The 17,480-nt window shown below is 35.9% G+C and overlaps 1 protein-coding gene across 5 annotated transcripts in view; it reads right to left on the minus strand.

Annotated features, from left to right (window-relative positions):
- Positions 1 to 17,480, minus strand: part of OSBPL8 (oxysterol binding protein like 8) — a 222,126-nt gene that overhangs the window by 195,319 nt on the left and 9,327 nt on the right. For 2 of the 5 annotated variants that reach the window (XM_025401401.1, XM_025401396.1), the window contains exons 2-4: positions 4,663 to 4,692; positions 3,718 to 3,755; positions 957 to 1,004 (exon numbers count right to left, since the gene is read on the minus strand). The exons of the other annotated variants lie outside the window; for them this stretch is intronic. The gene's annotated coding sequence lies outside the window, so the exon portion shown is untranslated. The remainder of the gene's footprint in view (positions 1 to 956; positions 1,005 to 3,717; positions 3,756 to 4,662; positions 4,693 to 17,480) is intronic. 5 annotated transcript variants of the gene reach the window in all.

Consider the following 17,480-nt stretch of genomic DNA (forward strand, 5'->3'; position numbering starts at 1 on the left):
TTTAAAGTCCAGGTTTTGATAATAATCACAAGGAGAAAAAAATGTTTACTCAGGAATCTCTTCTTCAATTTTCATTTGGATCCTACTATTCAAGCTGCCTTCTCTGGAGCTCCTGATTCATTTCTTCTTACCCACTATCAAAATGAAGGATTTGTGGTAAACTACATGATTAGGACTAAGAAGAAAAACATTTCTAAAAATATCTATTTGAGCAGCTGGCTGATATTTCTATTTGTCTGACTGATCTTGCAATCCACTGAAGTCTTTATGAGGCAAATACAGGAGCAGACACAAACAAGTGATGACCAGCCCTCCGAAAGCACTTGACCACGATCAGTCTATATCAACAACTTAAAGGGGGGAAACTCAAGCGCTCAAATGAGACTATTACCCTCATCTCCACCTCATTACCTACCGATTATCCAAAATTCTAAGCTGTATTAAGTGCAAAGATTAGAAATGTCTTTCAAAGAAGAAATGTGATTTCAGTAGGAAAATAAATACATCTATATTCCTACTATGGCCTGGGACTTACTATTCACCAAAACAAGTTAATTCCAGTGCATAACCAACATCCATCGTCATTTCCAGTATGTGAGAAATTAGGCAAAATAAACAAAAGATAAAATCCCTATCTAGGAAAGAACACAATTTAATTGGAAAGACCAAAAATACACATGAAATAAAATACTCATATGCAATCAATACTATAATTGAATATGCTACATTTTACCTTTTCTCCTAATATTTTTACTGTAAACTAAAGTGGTTTAAGAAGGGAAAAATACCTGAGTGCTATTTTGAAACCAAGAACTGTATTCATTAATGAGATTTTTAAAATGTCCATTTATATGTAGTTAGAAACAAAATTAAATGCAATTTTTATCTAACATTTTTCTTCAATTCAACAAGTTCCCAATTAGCACACACTAGTTTGGCAACTACCATTACAGTACCTCAAATGTTCCTGCAAAAGACTGCTTCAGGCAAGGATAGGAATGTTTCTGTTAAAGGATGGGAGAAGAAGGAAAAGAAACACAATTTTAAATTGAAAAGTGTTACAATTTCATTTCCTGTCAAGTATCAGACTTGGTATTTAAACACTGGGCTTCTGGTATACACTTTTGTTGCTGCAACCCCAATTTACTGACCTTCTCAAAAATCATATACTATTGGAATCTAGAGTTGCTTACTACCAATAACGGGCTAAAGAAGAATACCAATTGCTGTCTAATTCCTTCTGACTAGCTGAAAGTACTTTGCTTCTTCCTTAGTATATACAATATCTGCATTGGAAAATCACAAGCAGAAAGTCCCTGGTGGTGGCAACATCTTGGAAAGCAGAAACTCACAAAAAGAAACAAATGAAAAACAAAAATTAGCAACACATACACACAACCAATGAGGTCAAGAGAGTAAACTATGCAAAGTTTTTTTACTCTTTCCGAGATGACGTTGGGTTGGAAGATTTATACTACCTTCAAAACTTACAAAAATAATCAAAATAATGTGGTACTAGCATACCACACATTTATCAATAGGATAGAATAAGGAGTCTAGAAATGGATCCATAAACAGAGTCAATTAATTTTCAACAAAAGTGCCAAGGAAACCCATTGGGAAAAAGCAAATACTGTCAGTAAAAACTGGATGGTCATTAAAAACAACAAAAACCACAGCAGCCTGGCTTTTACACTAAACGAAAATTAACTCAAAATGAATCACAAATGTAAATACAAAAGCCAACATTATAAAACTTCTAGAATAAAAATGGGAAAATAAAAATTTGTAGACAAAAAATTATTGATATGCAAAAAATACAAACCATGAAAGAAAATGCAGATATGCTAAATTTCAAAAAATTAAATTACTTACCTTTAAAAAGTTTAATTTTAAAAAGGCAAGACAAACTGTTAGAAAATATGCACAATACATATATTAGACAAATGACTCAGATTCTGACTATATAAAGAACCTTAAAATCAATAAGAAAACAATATTTTAAATGAATAAAAGATTTAAACGATTTATTAAAAAAATACAAATGGCTAATAGATCCAAGAAAAGATGCTTACTACCATGGTCATCAGTGAAATGCAAATGGAAAACCACAATGAGATACTACTACACAACCACTAGAATGTTAATTAAATTTTTGTAACTGAAAATGTAAGTGTTGATGAGAAGGGGAGCAACTGGAACTCTCATATATTGCTGGTGAGATGCAAATTGGTATAGCTATTCTTAAATATTTACCAAAGAAAAATGGAAACATGTCCACTCAAAAATTTGTACATGGATGTTCATAATAGCTTCATTTACAATAACTGAAAATTACAAACAAGTCAAATGTCTATCAAAAGGTGAATGGATAAACAAATTGGACATTCATTACAATACTGTAGTAATATTCCTATGCCATAGAATACTATTCCAAAATAAAAAGGAATAATATCAAAAATATGCAGGGCAAAATAAACCAGACAAGAGTACATACTCTATGATTCCGTTCATATGAAATCCTAGAACAGACAAAAGCAATCCACAGTAACAGAACCTGAATCAGTCATTGTCTGACATAGAATAGGAAAGGGAAAGATTAAGTTCAAGGGGCACAAGAGAATTTTGGGGACTGATGGAAAGTTCTATATCTAAATTGTGGTAGCAGTAACATGAGCGTATACATTTGTCAAAATGAATCGAACTATGTACTTAAAATGGGTTCATTTTATTCAGGTATAAATTATACTTGAATAAAGTAGTTTGGGTTTTTTTTAGTATTTTTTTAAGTGATATTGGTGGGGTGAGAGGTGGAAAGCAGGAAAGACTACAGAAGTAGAGAAAGGCAAAATGACACTGTTTAAGTAGCAATATTTAAAATCAGAAAAAACATTAAAAATTTAGCACAACTAGGCCAGGCGCAGTGGCTCACACCTGTAATCCTAGCACTCTGGGAGGCCGAGACGGGTAGATCACCTGAGGTCAAGAGTTAGAGACCTGCCTGGCCAACATGGTGAAACTAAAAATACCCAATACTAAATACTAAAAATACTAAATACTAAATACTAAAAATACAAAAAAAAAAAAAAAAAAATCTAGCACAACTAAAACTAAGAGTGTAACTGAGATAATTTATTTAATTTTGCCTGTAAAATGGGAATAACTCACAGGATAGCTGTGAAAAATAGATGAGACAGTTAATCTTATCACTGTACTACTTAACATTATGTATGTTGGTAAATTACAGCAACACAATTCATATTAGTTGAATTTGTATCTACCCATGGTAAGTGTTAAGGTGAAGCAAAGAAAATAAGTAAAAGTTACATGGAATAAATCCTGAAAGAATTTCTAGAGGAAATTATCTTAAGATGCCACTTTTGAAAAGAGAAAAGGAAATGGGTAGAAAGGAAGGAGAGACCTACAGGTGGAGGGAATTGTACCGTGCAGAAGAACGGAGGCGGAAAAGAGCAAGTCATATGCAGGAGATGGCAAAATTAGCATGCTTGTGGCAGCAAATCCATATATGGGAGTATCAGGAAAAAAAAAAAAAGAGTAATCTTCCCATCTGACGCAAGCATTCATTTAAATGTTACAGTAGGACCCAGAAATGTAACTTCCAGGGGATGCTATGATACACGATAAATATATTCAACCGTTTAAAACAGGGACAAATAAAAAGTTCTATCTTTGTACTTAAAAAATGAGAACGCTCACAATTACCAGCTTCAGTCTCTTGGAGGTTAGCCACAGTTCTTCCCAAAAGAAAAAAAAAATTATAATTATTAAAATATAATTACAGCTAAGCAACATATGGACTTGCTGCGCAGCTGTCCCTGTGCTTCTGAAACTATGAAAGCCTTTACATTTTGCAAAGTCTGATTTCTATAAATGATTGGTATTTGGAAAATAAGATACAAGAAAATCTGCCCAAATAACTAATCAGCTACAACAAGAATTATTTCATAGCATACTACTTAAAAGGTATCAGAACACTAAAATTATATTTCAACAGACATAATATGACCAAGACCAGGATTCCTGGGCATTTATAATTTTAAACTGTTTTTACATTTATACATTTAAACGTGTTTAATTAAAGAATGCAGGGTTACCATTGTTATGATGTGCAAACTGACTTAAATCTTAAGATTTTGCATATAGAATAGTGTTTCATACACAGAACAGAAAAGTATTATTTTCAATGTCTTATCTCTGGGAAGAGATAACTAAGATAATAGTTATCTTACAGTAATAACTTGAGCAAATTAAGTTCTCTGAATGAGAGAAATTTACAGAAATGTACAATGAGAAATAAAATATTAAAAGACAACAGGCCAGGCGCGGTGGCTCACGCCTGTAATTCCAACACTTTGGGAGGCTGAGGCGGGTGGATAACTTAAGGTCAGGAGTTCAAGACCAGCCTGGTCAACATGATAAAACCCCATCTCCACTGAAAACAGAAAAATTAGCTGGGCATGGTGGTGGGCACCTGCAGTCCCAGCTACTCGGGAGGCTGAGGCAGGAGAATCACTTGGTCCCAGGAAGTGGAGGTTGCAGTGAGCTGAGATCGTGCCACTGCACTCCAGCCTGGGCAACAGAGCGAGACTCCATCTCTAAAAAATAAATAAATAAAATAAAATAAATAAAGGACAATAATACCTTTAAACGCAGTAGCAGCAATGGAGTTTGCTGAGGACAACAAAGCTACAGGATTAAATCAATTTAAGTCTCTTTATTGAGAAAGGCTGTTATATAGTGACAGTCAGCTAACTAACAAGGTTTTATCTGCTCCATCTACATTAAGGCCATACCAATTAGAGACCTTGACTCAGAGTAGAGAATGTAGAGACTAAAGAATAACCTTAATGACTTTTGCTTTTTGAACCCATATATTATACATCAATGTAGTCACTAAAATATTTACAAACACATAAAAATTTGATGTTATATTGTTCAGAATCATGAATAATTTTCCTTTTCATGATAGTATTTTACACTATTAAATACTTTTTAAACCACTAACTATATATTCACTAAAAGTGTGTATTTGTTCCTATTTTAAGAAACACAAATTGGAAAAAACTTCTTAATAATAAGATTAGCAGTAAAACACTAGTCAAGACCTGTCACTAACTTTTGTGTTTTTGTTGAAAGGAGATTTTAGGAATGTGACACACCTATACATTATTATTTTTAAATGAGGATTATGAAATATTTTAAATCAAACACCGGTAACAATGATTAACGGGATGACAGGCAACATGAGAGCAAGCCCTTTAAGTATAGTTCAAAGGCTTTATCATTGTAAATAAACTTATTTAAAGGTAAGAAGTTTGCCTATGGGACATCTATATTATTCAGAACTTTGAGGCCCAGTGCAGTGGCTCACGCCTGTAATCCCAGCACTTTGGGAGGCCAAGGTGGGCAGATCACTAGAGGTCACGAGTTTGAGACCAGCCTGGCCAACATGGTAAAACCCTATCTCTACTAAAAATACAAACATTAGTCAGCTGTGGTGGCACATGTCTGTAGTCCCAGCTACTTGGGAGGCTGAGGCAGGAGGCTGAACCTGGGAGGCAGAGGCTGTAGTGAGCCAAGATCACACACCACTGCACTCCAGCCTGGGTGACACACCGAGACTCCATCTCAAAAAAAAAAGGAAAAAAAGAAAAAAGATTAGAACTTTGAGGATGAAGTTCAAAATTTAAAGGAATAAAAAAGGAATGAGAAGTCCTAAGAGCCTGCTATTAAAAAACTGGGTAAGTATCCTGAATCTCTTACTGAGGGTAGGAATTATATTTTGAACCACCTACCTTAGAACCATGCCACCCAACAGCCACACAGAGAGAAAAAAAAGACAGATATCAATTTTTTAAAAAGTAAATTTAAATTAAAGCTCTGCCTAGGGAAGTCACTGTTGGAGTCATTCATTTTCCCAATATTCTTCTTTACACTTGTGTCTCTGCTTTAATAAAACCCTATGCAGAAAAAATAAGAAAAAAATTTTAAGTGTTTAAGCAAAAAGTCAAAAAGGGCAAAGAAATTTAAACATATGTAAAGGTAACAAGAAAATATTAGAAAAATAAATGCCAAAGTTTAAGAATAAGAGTATATAAAATGTCAGTGTACTAAGAAGACTATGGACAAAGATAAAAACAGATAAAAATAAAAGGATATACAAATGAAAAACTAAAAGGAAGTAACATCAGCAACTTAAGACACTGAAAGCAAGAAAACAAAAGCCATCTTTCAATCAACGTAATATTAATAATGCAGCAATGCTAATTCAAAAAATGAACACCTTTACCCAAAAACTCTTCAAAGACTGCTTTTCCCTCCTAAGTTTTTTCATGAAAACTTTACTTAGCAAATAATATCACGATAAAAAGCCAAAGAGTGAAGAGCACAGCTCCTGGTCTCATACCAATGGCTACTACCCCTAGTGCTGCGGCTTTTCTAAGACACTTATGCAAGAAGATAGCACAATCCCTCAAAGAATGCTGAGCAGGCCATAAGTCCCATTTGTCTAACTTCCCATGAGCAGTCAACGGGTACAACCAAACATAGACCCATACTCATCCCACATCCCCTAAAAAAGTAGTCTGGATTTTCATTCAGAAAACAATCAGCTTCAAGGAAGCTTCTTTTTTTAGGTCATTGTTATCTTAAAAGCAGCAGGCATGCCTGCTGAGTATACCAGTAAATAAGAAATCATCTTTTTGAATCTTGTTTCTAACATCCTTCCTCCCCCCATCATTGTGTTTTTAACTTGGCAAACCTTATCCCCTTAAGTGTTCACAGCTAGATTGAGATCATTACTTTTCATATAAAATTCTAGAAAACCTCTGCCCTTTGAAATCCCGGCATTCCTTAACAGCATTTTAGAGCTATCAAGACACTTCAAGTCAACCTCTCAATAACCATAAATTTTAGAGATCACGAAATGAACACAGAGGGGTTAAGTGACTACTTGTCCAAGATCCCTGGGCAAGAGACCAGAACTAAGGTCTCTTGAGTCTAATGTTCTAAGAATAAAATACACACAATCAATGGGAGGAATTATTAGGAATCTGACTTTTAGATTTAAGATGTATTGATCGGTAGAAAAACTGCAAAACAGCATTACAATAGAGTAACAGTTCTGTTTTAAAAAAATATATAGTCTCTCTGTGTATGTGTGTGTGTGTGTGTGTGTGTGTTTACAGAGAGAGAAATCTAGAAGAATAACACCAAACTGCTAACAAAGTGGGCTATTTCAGACATAAAGTGGTGGCAACAGAACCCAACTTAATGAGTTTTTATAGCTGCTGGAATTTATATTGAGCACACATTGATATAATAATCGTATTTTTCTTTAAAAAAAAAAAAAACTTAAGGCAAGCAAACACATTTCACACAGAAAATTGTCCCAAAATGGCTTAAGTGTCTCTCTCTCTCACACACACATGCACACAACTCGAAATATATTATTTTGTAACTGAGATTAACCTTGAAATTACTTTTCACATCAAACGTGGTCTTCCCTTAAGAAGAACAAAACCTTAACATGTTAGAATTATTCTAACAAGTTAAAGTAATAGAAAGTATTTGTAATAAATATTTGCAATTTCAAAATTATTTAGATGTGGTCAGTCACAGTGGCTCATGTCTGTAATCCCAGCACTTTATGAGGCCAAGGCAGGTAGATTACATGAGGCCAGGAGTTTGAGACCAGCCTGGCCAATACTGTGAACCCCATCTCCAATAAAAACACAAAAATTTGCTGGGTGTGGTGGTGCACATCTGTAATCCAGGCTACTCAAGAGGCTGAGGCACGAGAATCGCTTGAACCCAGGAGGCAGAGGTTGCAGTGAGTCAACATCATGCCACTGCACTCCAGCCTGGGTGACACAGAGCAAGACTGTCTCAAAAAATAATAATAAACAAAAATTATTTACATGTAAATGCATACTGCTTCAACAGTTTTTATCACATTAAAAATAGGGCATAGGCCAGTTGATGTGGCTCACACCTGTAATCCCAGCACTTCGGGAGGTAGAGGCAGGCAGGTCACCTGAGGTCAGGAGTTCAAGACCAACCTGGCCAATATGGCGAAACCCTGTCTCTACTAAAAATACAAAAATTAGCCGGGCTTGGTGGCAAGTGCCTGTAATCCCAGCTATTCGAGAGGCTGAGGCAGGGAGAATTGTTTGAACCCGGGAGGTAGAAGTTGCATTGAGCTGAGATCATGCCACTGCACTTTAGCCTGGGCGACATGGCAAGACTCTGTCTCAAAAAATAAAAATAAATAAAAATACTCCGGGCACAGTGGCTCACACCTATAATCCCAGCACTTTGGGACGCCGAGGCAGGCAGATCACCTGAGGTCAGGAGTTCAAGACCTGCCTGGCCAACATGGAGAAACCCCGTCTCTACTAAAAATACAAAATTAGCTGGGCATGGTGGCACATGCCTGTAATCCCAGCTACATGGGAGGCTGAGGCAGGAGACTCGCTTGAACCCAGGAGGGCAGAGGTTGTGGTAAGCCGAGATCACTCCATTGCACTCCAGCCTGGACAACAAGAGTGAAACTCCATCTCAAAACATAAAAATAAACATAAAAAAATAAAGCATAATGCTGACTTTGCCACTCCCTCCCTTTAAAGACTCTCCTGAACTTTTAGTTCTTCTGTCTCTTTAAACAATTATTTGACTCTTCCACTAGCTCCTCCTCTATCTCAGGGTTTCATTCTAGTAGAGATGCTTCTCTTCCTCACACTCTCCACTACCACCTTCAGTGCAGGTACTGTCCATATCACCAGTCTAGAACTTCCTCTTGCATTCAAAAACCATATACTTAATGACCTAGAGCAGAGTTTTAAAAACTTTAGGATGCATCATAATCATCTAGAGGGCTTGTTCCAAAACAGATTTCTGAGACCCACCCCCAAAGTGTCTGATTCTATAGCTCTGGGGTAGAGTCCAATAATCTGCATTTCTAGTAAGTTCCCAAGTGATGTACTTTTAGAACCACTGGCCTACAGGATTCTCCCCTTGGATGAATCATAGATACACTAAACTGTCTCCCAGCATGTACCCTCATCACCCTCCAAACCACTATTCACTTACCATCCAGAGAGATCAATTCAAACCTGACCATTTCATTCCTTTGTTTAAAATCCCCTAATAGTTTTCAAGAGATTTGAAGACAAAAAGCAAAATCCTTAACATGGTCTCAGGCCTCACATGATCCAGTCCCTACCTCCTACACCACAATGTTATCTTTCTCATATTTTTTAAAACACTCCAGTCACAGTGAACTCTTTCAGTTCCTAGCAAAGGCCAATTTCCTTGATCTTCTAAAATCTTTAAACAAGATGTTCTGTGAGAAATATTCTTTTCTCCCTCAGATCATCTTTGGCTCCCCTCCCCCACTAGGTCAGCACATTTTTATATTGCCCTATATTTCTTCCTCTCAGCATTTCCCACAATGGGAATTACATAGTGAATTGTGCAATTAGGAGTTTACTGTCGATTTTCTACCACTCCCCATACAAACGCTCGAAGAGGTCAGCGAGCACATCTGCCAAGCTCCTACTGAATTTTCAGCCACTTACACAGTAACTTGCACTGAAATCTATTGAATTAATGGTCTTGTAACATTAAATTATTCTGGTACCTCAAAGGGGAAAGTATTATTAAAAAGGTCCTAGAGGCATTTTTCAGTATCCTTTAATTTTTACAAATGAGGACACTCCATTAAAGTCCACCATTTGGGAGTTAAACAAGAAAAATAATACCTTCAAAATAGAAAATGAAATCTCCCTATCACAAGCTCCTCTGCAACAAGATATATAAATATGTTATATATATATATAATATATATATATTTCTTCCTCTCAGCATTTCCCACAATGGGAATTACATAGTGAATTGTGCAATTAGGAGTTTACTGTCGATTTTCTACCACTCCCCATACAAGTTTATTACCTACACCAAGTATAGCACTGATATCCAAAAGCCACTCAGTCACATACAATGCTAGGATAATTTTTGCAAAAAAATTTAACTGAGATATAAGCCTGCATCAAAGAATGCACTCCAAAGGGGTAGCTGCCTGGAATTAAACCTAGCCCTGGATAACCACAAACTACATAATAACTATTAATATAACTAATAATTAAATAAGCTAAGATAATTATTTGCAAAAAGTTTAACTTACATGTAAGTCTGCATCAAAGAGTATACTCTGATAGGGTAGCTGCCCAGAATTAAACCTAGCCAGGGATAACCACAAATTGCATAATAAATATTCATATAAACCAGAATTAAATTACCATTCAAATCTATGTAAATATTGTTCTGTAGATTTTGTTCTTCTTTAAAATACGAAGAATAATTCATTCGCCAACACTTTTCTCTACAGCAGAGTCCCAAATCACAGTAGCACCAACACATGGGAAACAGAACAGATGTGTAACACTCAGGATATAACCTTAATACAGCAGAATTAACATACAAATAAAGATCATCTCCATTCAGAGTAGTCACTTTCAGAGACTAGTTTCAAGTTGCCATCCCACAAAACAATTTTGGAACTCCTCTTTTTCTAACCACCTTCTTAGCTACCTTATAAATGATAAAAGAAGAAAAAGTTTCATCCCTTTGGTCACTGCTTATTTTACTAAAAATGGCCTTCTTCATTTTGATCCTTAATTGTATGTGTGAGACTTGGTTCAGAAAGACTTGCCACCTTTTCCAAATACCAAATACCAAATCCATTCTCAAAAGATGTAATTTGTCACCACAGAACGTAGGTTAAAAGAATGAGGTGAAAGACAGTAAAGAAATGTCAAAAGCATTATTCCAAAAGTGTTTGAACAATAGTGATATTATTGAAATAAGGTAACTTTGAAAACACTGACCATCTCTTAGAGAGACACATAAGTTCTAGAATAGTATTGTAAAACTGGTCATATTTCTACTTTGGCACAACTCATAGACACGCCTGATACCTGACTTCTTGATTTTCCTGAATGACAGATACTATAAAGCAAAAGCACATTTATTATAAACTTCAGATGAAGAAATGTAACAAATTTTAAGAATAAGATCTGATGGTCTAATATAAACAACATGGCTTGGGTGGCAGTATGTTATACTAAAAAGAACATATAGCTATAGAGTGAAATAGGTGACGGTATAACTTCTCACTTAGCTCCTTAGTAGCAACATGACTAAACACGTTACTTAAACACTGAGTCTAAAAAAACAAAACAGGAATAATTCCATCTGTAAAACAGTTAGAATACCATCTATTTATTTCAGAGCTATTATAAGGATTACATAATATACTACCTGACTGGAATTTTAGCCTCTCAAAAGAACCTAAAAGGCCATTGGTTCCAAATTCTCCATTTTACTAGGACCCAGAGAGAGTAAGTGGTTTGCCAAGGTCATACAGTTTCTTACTAGGAAAGAAAATACTTCTTGCAGGTTTATTTTCCCAGTGCATCTGTTCTCTAAATCAGTCAGTGCTTGTGATACTAGGTCACATTGTGACAAAAGTGTCTCAAAGAGTAACTCAAGGCCTCTTAAGGATAATGCTTGCAAATATGATACTGGCAACCATATATTAATAATTTAGTCCCATATACTAAATGTCTGTTTTTAAAGTTAGATATTTTAAGTTACAGCTAAAGCTACCCTGATTCTATGTAGATTTTGACTGTTTTCTTTGGTTATTTTCTAAGAAAAATATGAACACTGTTCTGATTTAAGATACTAGAAAAAAATGAATGAATTTCTCATTTATTAAGCATGATATCTGGTTATAATAAACCAGAAGGGTTTGCCCAGTTTTCTACAAGTAAAAAATCATCCTCATACTTAAGCTGATGGTTCATTACTAAGGATCAAAGCTTGAAATGCAAGATCTAAAGTTAATTCAAGACAGTCTCAAAGAATTTTATTACTGATACTCAATCCCAAAAGCAATTTCTTCATATTTCAATACATACTAAGAATGGCTATCTTGGGCATGAAAAAAAATGAGTATCTGAGTGCCTAACCCTGGTCTAGATGCTTCTGGGTTTTGAATTCTTTTTTTTTTTTTTTTTTTGAGGCGGAGTCTGGCTCTCTTGCCCAAGCTGCAGTGCAGTGGCCGGATCTCAGCTCACTGCAAGCTCCGCCTCCTGGGTTCACGCCATTCTCCTGCCTCAGCCTCCCGAGTAGCTGGGACTACAGGCGCCCGCCACCTCGCCCGGCTAGTTTTTTGTATTTTTTAGTAGAGACGGGGTTTCACTGTGTTAGCCAGGATGGTCTCAATCTCCTGACCTCGTGATCCGCCCGTCTCGGCCTCCCAAAGTGCTGGGATTACAGGCTTGAGCCACCACTAAGTATAAATTACCACAACCAGAAGAGTCATCATTTCTAATTTACAACGTAAGTAACCAAGACACTTAATTACACTTCTCTGTGCCAATTCAAACAGGAACTGTGAAAACCAACATAATTTGTGAATTAAGAATAACTACCAAAAAATGAGAAACTATGCAGCTAACTCTTATATGGAAAGCCTGTTCCTAAAAGACTCTGATCAACATGACAAGGAAAAAATTCTCAGTGAATATTTTCAAAAACTTAGAGTTGACCCTTGAACGACAAGAGTTTGAACTGCATGGGTCCACTTATACACAGATTTTTTTCAGCCAAATAAGGATTAAAAACACTGGATTCGTAAGATGTTAAAACCAAATACGTAGAGAGCTAACGTTTACAATACACAGGTTCCGCAGGGCCAACAATGGGACTTCTACGCACGGATTTCGTGTTATGTGGCCGGTCTTGGAACCAATTCCCTGCTTATAGCAAGAAACATCTATATTTTCTGCATAATCAAAATGTCAAGAAAATGCTCATTTCTACGATTTACTATTAACCTCTATTAATGAATTACGAAGAAGCTCCTCCAAAATAACCAAATAAACAAGATCTTGCTAGTTAAAATGCATGTTAAATTTATGTTAAACAATCAACCTCTTAAATGGATCTCTGGGTTTTTTTTTTGTTTTTTGTTTTGTTTTGTTTTTGTTTTTTTGAGACAGAGTCTCGCTCTGCCGCCCAGGCTAGAGTGCAGTGGCGTGATCTTGGCTCACTGCAAGCTCCGCCTCCCGGGTTCACGCCATTCTCCTGCCTCAGCCTCCCGAGTAGCTGGGACTACAGGCGCCCGCCACCTCGCCCGGCTAGTTTTTTTGTATTTTTTAGTAGAGACGGGGTTTCACCGTGTCAGCCAGGATGGTCTCGATCTCCTGACCTCGTGATCCGCCCGTCTCGGCCTCCCAAAGTGCTAGGATTACAGGCTTGAGCCACCGCGCCCGGCCGGATCTCTGTTTTTACAGAGAAATCTTCCCTCGGTAATGACAGGGTATTTTTTTAAATTCCTACAACCTAATCATAAATTCTTGGGAAAATAATAAGAGCCATAATTTCCCAAATAATCAAATATTTTAAAATATTCAAAGTATTATCTATATAATGCTGAAGATTCTATTTTCTAGCAGCATTATTAAGGTATCACTGACATATAAAAAAATACATATTTAAGGCATACAATCTGATGTTTGAAGATTCTATTTAAAATTTCAGGTATAGCAAAAAAAGTTATCAAAATTATAAACATAATAGAAGGAATAAAGGATTCAATCGGTCAAGAAGAAATTAATCATGACAACTGGTATCTGAGAGGGAAAATGCTTAGAACACCTGCAAAAAATAAAGCATGAGATACATAACCACTTCATTCTAAAAGTTTCTTGATCTAAAATCAAAAGTTAGTTTCACAGAATATAGAGAAAGGTAACAAAATCATCAGTAATTAGTCCACTATATTAGAAAATATTTAAAACTTTGATTTCCTGGACAATGAGCAAATTTAAAAAAAAAAAACTGTAAAGGGGCCAATTATTTTCTAAGCTACTTTAAATTTCAAACAAGTACAGTATTTACTATGAAAGTTCTATAATACCTTATATAATCAGGCCAAATTTGGGAATTTAAGCCTTCCAAACCACAATCCCTCTGACTGGATTTTCAACTTCAAAGTAGTCAGCATTTTTTAAATCTGGCGTGTAAAAACTTCTGATTGCAGGAGAATTATAACTCCAATTACAAAAGACACACATTCCAATAGTCAAAACCATAGCTGCAGAAGAAAGAACTTCAAAATCTTATGAGAGAAGAACTGAACATGATTAAACAAGATTAAGAGCAGAATTAAACAAGATTTGCATTCTGCCAATGCAGAAATATCACAGAAGAGAGGGAAATGAGATGAATATATTTAAATTTATTTACCCAGGTTAATTTACAATAGTATTCTAAGCTCAATCAATATGGAGTCTGAAGATTATGAAAAGGAGTCTGGGAAAAGAAGTAAAAGACAAGTTTAAAACAATCTAGGAACAAAAAAACAAAAAATAAAAAACAATAAAAAAGAATAAAACAATGCTAGCAAATTTTTATGAGAAAATGAACAAATGAACATTAAGGCTTCCAATGAACTTGCTAGGCAATCTAAACTCAACATTTAAAGTACCAAAGATAACACAGAAGAGAAGGAAAAGCAATGGAGGAAAAAATATCAACTACTGAACCAAAGTAGCTATCACACGTGAGGCAGAGAAGTAAATGAAAAAGAGTAACACCTCACCCATCTAGATACCCTCACTGGAGAAACAGAACAAAAGGCTTCTAAATAATCAAGATGCCACAAGGGTCAGGTGTTTAAAGCTAAAATGCCATTCCCTGGAGCAAAGTCACTATTTTACACACAATTCTAAACAGTCTCATTCAGTTTCCAAGTAGCAAACAAACAATGGCAAGATAATCATAACAACGTGCAAGTTGGGGTAGAGGACAACGAAAGGGGAAACAAGAAAACTATGAAGCGAGCAAGAATTCAGAGTTCAAGTTTTAGGACCAAGTGGCATAAAGGCACAAACAACTATACAAATCAATAGCCAAGGGACATAAGTGTATTTTAACACTGTATCATGATCATCATAATTTCTATGAATAAATCTGCATTAACAAAAAATAGCTCAATACGCTCTGTTTCTTGTGTTTATGAAGCTAGAAGACTTCTAATAAAAGATGGGGCGCTAAATATAAACTTTCCCTCCAGTTACTCCAGATACTCCACTGAAATAAAAACAACTCATAAAAGAAAGAAAATTGTAAGAGTAAAGAAATTAAAATTGAGGCTAGGAAGAAAATCCAACAAATTTCTGAGAAATTAAAGTATATGTGAGGTTGATAGAAATAACAAGCAGAAAAAGCCACAGCCTCATTATACCCTTTAAGAGTGACATGGAAAGGATGGGAACCAACACGTCTGACAAGATCCCCAGGAAAGCATGATTATAATGTAAATGGTACAGCAGAGGGTGGAAATAAATAGTAGGGTTAAAAATAAGAGAACTGAGTATTACTTAGGACTAACTATAAGGGACAGCTATATCTCCCATCCCCTATTTCCAAGCTATATCTAAACAACTGACATTTTACCTCCAGGCAAAAAAAACAAGTCAGCTTTTCCCTAAAGAAAGTGAACCACTCTCTAGGGAAAGCTAAGTAGAGGTGTGGCACAAAGTAAACACATTTCATCCATCATTTAAAGAGCCCATACATAGCCTAGTAGCTAGCTCCTCTCTCTTTTACCCTAAAACAATCTGCCAAAAGACAGATCCTACTCTACAACCTTGCCCCACAAAGTGCTCTGGCCAGAATTCCTACTCAAAGGAAAAAAAAATCTAATAGGGAAAACAGTCCAAGCAACAGGGGAGGGAGGGTGACCAGGAACCTAGTCTGTCTTTCTTAACCATGAATGGACAACCAAGAATTACCAGGCACATAAGTAAAACTGAGCATGAAAAAAGAATGATTACAAAAACAAACATAAAAACTGACCGGAGAAAAGGAGATAAATTATAGACACAAGGAGACAGAAGGTATCTTTAAAAAAGTCTAATTTACACATTCTAAGACTCAAGATGATAACACAACATAATGTAAAAATGGTAGGAAAAGAAAAAGAGAACAAAACTTATAGATTACCCCCAGGAAAATCAGTCAAAATACTAAAGGGGAAAAAAATTCCCCTGAACACAGAACAAAGAGAACCACAAAATATAAAAGATGAGACAAGGAAGATCAAGACAGAAAGCAACTGCCTACTGAAAAGCAAAAAAGAAGATGAAGAGAGGACATTTTTAAAGACAGAGATGAGAATTTCCAGGAATTGGAAAAATAATCTGATTCAGACTGTAAGAGCAACTGAGTATCTAGACAAACAGCCAAACAAAACAAAAATGACCTATACACCTCATTATGACTTTGTAGAAGATACAAAAGAATGGATTCTAAAAGCTTTCAGACAGAATAAAGAGCAAATCACCTTAAAAGGATAGTGAATCAGACTGATACACAACTACCTTTTTTTTTTTTTTTTGAGACGGTGTCTCACCCAGGCTGGAGTGCAGTAGTTCCATCTCAGCTCACTGTAACTTCCATCTCCCAGGTTCAAGTGATTCTCCGGCCTCAGCCTCCCGAGCAGCTGGGATTACAGGCGCCCACCACCATGCCCAGCTAATTTTTAGTAGACATAGGGTTTCACTATGCTGGCCAGGCTGGTCTCAAACTCTTGACCTCATGATCCACCCACCTCAGCCTCCCAAAGTGCTGGGATTACAGGCGTTGATATATGACTTCTAATCACCATCCCTAGATGCTAGAAGACATCAGAGCAATGCTTTCAGGGTTCTAAAGGAAAATTATTTCTAACTAACAATACTGCACCCAACCAAATTATCAATCATTTGTGAGAATAGAATGAAGACTTTTTTACACAGAATTCGGAAAATTTGCCTCTCATACATACTTCTTTTTCAAAGAGTTACTTGAAGATGTACTCCAATAAACAGATCAAGCAAATGCAAAAAAAGGAAAAAACAATGTGTAACAGAATGGATCCAATTCAAGAGTAAGGAGAAAGGAAGTTACAAGAAGAGACCTAAAAGAGTCCAAATGGAGGCAGAGTTACAGACGACTACAGATAAATAAAGGACGCAGCACAAAAGTTAGTATGCTGAAGAGCCGGGGTATGGGGGAGCTGGGGTGTAGGGGAGGCTATGATAGAGGCATATAGTACAAGAAAAGAGGGTAATTTGAGACACTAAGAAAAACAGGAAGTCCTATTCAAAAATATTTTAAAGTCCAAAGTTAGATTTTGGTCATATCAAAATTTTTTTTAATTCGATGGTCAGAATTGATAAATAAAATCTACTAATTGTCTATATTATCAACATGTTTCTTCTGGCAGCCCAGGGACAGAAAAGGAATCATAATCTAAGCACATTATCTGGCTCAGCATTAAATAATACTTACACAGTCATAATATCAACACTCTTTATTGGTTTTCATAATTTAGAGACAACCTG

Source organism: Theropithecus gelada, chromosome 11 (assembly GCF_003255815.1).
Source record: "Theropithecus gelada isolate Dixy chromosome 11, Tgel_1.0, whole genome shotgun sequence".
Taxonomy (NCBI): domain Eukaryota; kingdom Metazoa; phylum Chordata; class Mammalia; order Primates; family Cercopithecidae; genus Theropithecus; species Theropithecus gelada.